Raw genomic sequence first — 5,000 nt, 5'->3', positions numbered from 1 at the left:
TCTTATTTAATGTTTCTGTGTCTGTCAGAACAGGGAAAATGGTTATTCATATTTCTCATATTCAAACGAAACACGAAAGGTATAATACTTACGTAGCAAACACGTTTATCTCCTACGCGTGCATGCTAATCATTGAAACTAAAGAACGAGTGGGCTTTTTTCGAGGTCTTCATTTTGACTTTCGATCGTATGTATACGTGTTCGTGTTTGTGTGTGTGTGTGTGTGTGTGTTTGTATCAATATCGGAAAACTTTTCTTTTTTCAATGATCTATTTTAACGATCTACGTATTATACTCTCGAATATCGAATCGAAGGAATATCGATAATCGATCTAACTAAAAAGTATCAAACATTATCGATTCTCCCATTCTCTCTTGAATTTTAATTCATATATAGATAATTTGGATTAAGATAATTTAAATGTAAGCTTAATATTTAATTTCCATGATCAATGACGAATAAAAGAGAGATATAGGTCTTATCAATAATCAATCAAAATGTCGATTATCTATTCTTCTCTTCTCTTCTCCCCCCCACCCCCCTCCCCCCTCTCTCTCTATTTCTCTTAAATTAAAATTTTTGATAATTTAAACGTAATATCTAATTTCCATATGACAATGACGAATAAAAGAGAAATATTAGAACGAAATATGTCCATTAAAAAAAAAAAAAAAAAAGAGGAAGAAGAAAAAAGAGAGGAAAAAAATGAGCGAAAAAAGAGGGAGAAAAAAAATGATATAAAATTTGAAGGATGCGGAAAAGAAACGACAAACGACGACATCGTCATCGTCATCATTGTCATCGTCCTCGTCGTCGTCTTCGTTATCGTCTTCGTTGTCTTCGTCGTCGTCGTTGTGTCAAGGTGGGCGTCCTTATGCGAATCTGGTGAGGGTGCTGACGTCAGATTTACATATATGGACACAGGACGACGTATCCGAAGAAAAAGGATTTCAAGAGATAGAGAAAGAGAGAAAGAATTGCTCCTCTTGGAAGTAATATTGTTAAGTTTAAAGGATTGGGGAAAATATTAGATAAACGATTTCCAAATACTATCCTGACGAGGAGGATAAAAAAAAAAAGCGTACAGATAGGGGATATATATTACACACTTGAAATTTGAGATTCATTTCCCTTGGGAATGCCCACCTGGGGTCATGCTTTTTCATCATATGAGTCAGAGATACAAAGAAAGAGACGACGGTCTTTTCTTCTTTCTCTTTCTCTTTTTCTTTTTAATCTTTCATGTCCTTTATGTATACGAATTAATTTTATATATATATATATATATATATATATATACATACACATATATATATATATATATAAATTTAAAGAAAACGATTTTACATGTACATACTTAATAATTCTTTTCCTTTTTTCAAAATTTTAAGTTATTAAAAATTAAGTATTAAAATTGTCAACTATCGATTAGAAACACTTAGGGCAAATCAAAACATTGATATAAAATTTTCTTTATATAAAAAAAAAAAAAAAAAAAAAATCTTTCTTGTTTCTTGTTAATAAACGGATACGTCCGCTTTACGAAAGGAAATTGTCGAGTTTAGTTTCACGAGAAGTTAAATTCAATAAATTTATCAACCAACAGAGACAGAGAGACAGAGAGACAGAGACAGAGAGAGAGAGAGAGAGAGAGAGAGAGAGAGAGAGAGAGAGAGAGAGAGAGAAGTACTTGGTAAATCCACAGTACTCTTCGCGACACCAAGAGAAATCGACAATGCAAACAAGCCATAATGATGAACGCAAATTTTATCAACTGTACCATCTCCTCTATCCTCTATTACCGGTACTGCTAAATACATACGTATATGCATAATGCATAATATAACGAGCTTACCAGTGTCAACGTACGGAACGTATGTATATTCGTACGTACAAACGTTGGAAACCATGTTCGAAAGACAATTGTCACGAGAAAATATGTTAAACGACCCATGAATTTTTAACGAAATGCATCGACTTTTTAGGTTAGAAAAATTGATGCGAAGTCTCTGATCTGAATAAAAATTGATCCCATGACATCACTTAGTCCAAAAAAAAAAAAAAGAAAAAAGAAGGAATAATGAAAATAAAAAAATAAAGATAAAGCAAAAGATAAATAAATAAAATAAAATAAAATAAAATAAAATGAAAGTAAAAAAATCGTACGTGTCGGCAGAAAAAAAGCGCGAAGTCAAGCTTTTTGGTACACCGAAACACGTCGCTGACATAACCTCATTGTGGCATTGTACCAATGAAATTGTGTAATTTTTATAAACACTACATTCACTGCCTTCATTGCCTTACAATAATAAATCACTTTAGGATGCGAACCACTTTGAACAGAAGCACTTTCAAATAATCTCCCTTTTGATCCTCGACCCCTTCTATCTTTATTAATTATCTCTTAATATTATACTTCCGTGTGAAAGAGTAAAAAAGAAGGGGAGGATGAATTCTTTTTAAAAAGAAACTCGTACGAATTTATAACATATATCCTGAACAATTAATTAAACGCGTACGATAGGTTAGAAATAGATTCGAGGCGGAAGGGAGAAAAAAGTCCGGGAAATTCGAATTGAAAATTTTGCGAATATACAAATAATAGAAAACAATTTGAATTATAAAAGGAAAAGAAAGGGGAGAGAGAGAGAGGGGGGGGGGGAAAGAAAAACGTGACGGCAATCGTGTTGAATCGTAAGTGGCTTTCAATTTGAACATGAAAATGTGAAAAAATTCTAGTATCGTATTTACGAAAAAAGAATTTCTCTAAGTAGATATAATGATATGGCACATGGTATCAAACGAATACGAGCGATAACAAGCAGTTCGCGTGCAGGAAATATTACGGTGAACGTGAGCTCCGTTAAATCGCGTAACCGTTGAACTAATAAAGAAGAATTTCATTAATATGGATGACACCGCTTGAATTTTATACATGAGGCCCTGTTATCGTAGCAGTGACATTGATATATATATATATATACACGACGCATAACGATCAACACGAGTCTGTGTTATCAATCTGTTCTTATTTCTGTTCTTTTTTATTTTTTTTATTTCCTTTTCTTTTTTTCCTTATTTCATTTTTTCCTTATTTCATTTTTACTTTACAAATCGGCGAGATTTGCAATAAAAAAATTTTTTTCAATCCTCCTCGTATTATTATTTACAGACGAAAGAAAAAAAAGGAAAAAAAGAAAAGAAAAGAAAAAAAGAAAATTATTCTGGATTTCAATTCGTTCGTTCGTTCATTCGTATATTTAAACGGTGCACAATGCACACCACTGTATATGATTGCACCAATTGTTGCAATTATTTCAATGATCGTCGGGTAACGATAAACGAAGACAACGTTCAAATCACACGACAGTTTTATTGATGGTAGCTAAAAATAGGGATCGATTTAAAAATAAAAAAATAAAAAAGAAAAGAAAGAAGAGGAATAAAAAAAAAAAAGAAAAGAAAAAAAAAACAAGGAAAAAAAAAGAAAAGGAAAAAAGCAATTTTTCCCGATAACGTCTCGCTATATATTGCGCCATTATACGAGATGAAGCCTCAAATGGTAGAGTCTCGTTTTAATATCCTCAACCACCAGACATGGTTATCGTATTATCGTTTAGCTTTCTAATGGATATCGAACAGCGATACGAGGAAATTCTCAAGAGATTTCATGTTACTCTTTGATGAAAGTAAAAAGCTTTTAATTTCCGATTAAATAATTATAAAAATGTAAATAATCAATATATATAAATATAAAAAAAAAAAAAAGAAAAGAAAAGAAAAGAAAAGAACAAAAAAAAAACTAGATTCGTCATAGTGAGAACGTTGTACGACGCAACCGAACGAAATCAATGAATTTTCGAGGAAAAAAGTTAACGCACGCATACATAAAGAAACGATTAAAAATCGATGTATAGGATCTTTTATGAATCATTATGATATCACATTGGGTTATCGAACGACTGTCATACTACTACTATTATTACTACTACTACTAATAGTAATAGAAGTAGTAGTAGTAATAGACTCCACCAGTAAGTAAAGCTTAGAACGAGAAATTATTTAAAAGTAAAATGGATGCGAAACATAACCTACAAACTTTCTACTCTTCTATGTACATCACCGACGCCGTTATACTCCTTCTATCTGTACATATATGTACATGTATCGTACGATGAATAAAATTATTATTATTAGACGACACGAAATAAACGTCAAAAGCATAAATTTGTTATAGGATTAAAATAACATGAGTCGTCTAATCATAAATAAAGAACAATATAATTTACATCGGACTTGAGAGATAAATATGACGACAATGACGACGACGACAACGACGACTATGTGAGTCAAATGATAAATAAATAAATAAATAAATAAATAAATAAATAAATAAAAAAATCTAATCGAAAGATAAAAATTATTAATTATTGATGATAAATAATAATTAATCTCTATATTTCCAAGATTCACGAGAATATTCTACGATACGTGATAAATTATTCGAACGAACGTACTCGTATACGCGAAATACTTTGATATAAGATATAGAGACATAGAAAATAATAGGCCAAGATCACAAACACAGCAAATGCGATGGTTACAATTGGTTACCTTCCTTTTGATCATTCGAACAACATGGCACACGTGTAATCACGGAAATTTATGTAAGTCATTCGATCGGGAGAAAAAAAAAAAAGAAAACATTTTGATTAACATCGTAGATGAATATTTTATTAAAATAAAGAGAGTTGAACTCCCTTTATTTTCATTTTTTATGCAATCCATAAATCTAATTATTTGAGGGAACTGTACTATAATTACGAGTTCAGAGTAAGAGAAAGAGATTGATATATATATATATATAGAGAGAGAAAGAGAGAGAGAAAGAGTGGTATGATTTTTAATGATAGCAGCAGAAAAAAGAAATCACAAAAAAGGAAGTAACATGTACTTAAGAGGTTGGTAAATACGTACGAGTATGGGTATATAACTACGT

General features: G+C 31.2%; 1 protein-coding gene and 1 long non-coding RNA gene across 3 annotated transcripts in view; one reads left to right on the top strand and one right to left on the bottom strand.

The window, feature by feature from the left end:
• The window catches only part of LOC124424385 (dnaJ homolog subfamily B member 6-like), a 17,115-nt gene that overhangs the window by 11,111 nt on the left and 1,004 nt on the right, over positions 1-5,000 (bottom strand). The window lies entirely within an intron of this gene.
• Positions 3,138-5,000, top strand: part of LOC124424388 — a 1,937-nt gene continuing 74 nt past the window's right edge. Inside the window, exons 1-2 of the long non-coding RNA XR_006942296.1 lie at positions 3,138-4,035; positions 4,199-5,000. The exon at positions 4,199-5,000 is cut by the window's right edge and continues 74 nt beyond it. This is a non-coding gene — a long non-coding RNA (uncharacterized LOC124424388). The remainder of the gene's footprint in view (positions 4,036-4,198) is intronic.

This window comes from Vespa crabro, chromosome 5, assembly GCF_910589235.1.
Source record: "Vespa crabro chromosome 5, iyVesCrab1.2, whole genome shotgun sequence".
In the NCBI taxonomy this organism is placed as follows: Eukaryota; Metazoa; Arthropoda; class Insecta; order Hymenoptera; family Vespidae; genus Vespa; species Vespa crabro.
The sequence above is the reverse complement of the archived record's forward strand: the minus strand, read 5'-3'. Positions and strand labels throughout refer to the sequence as shown.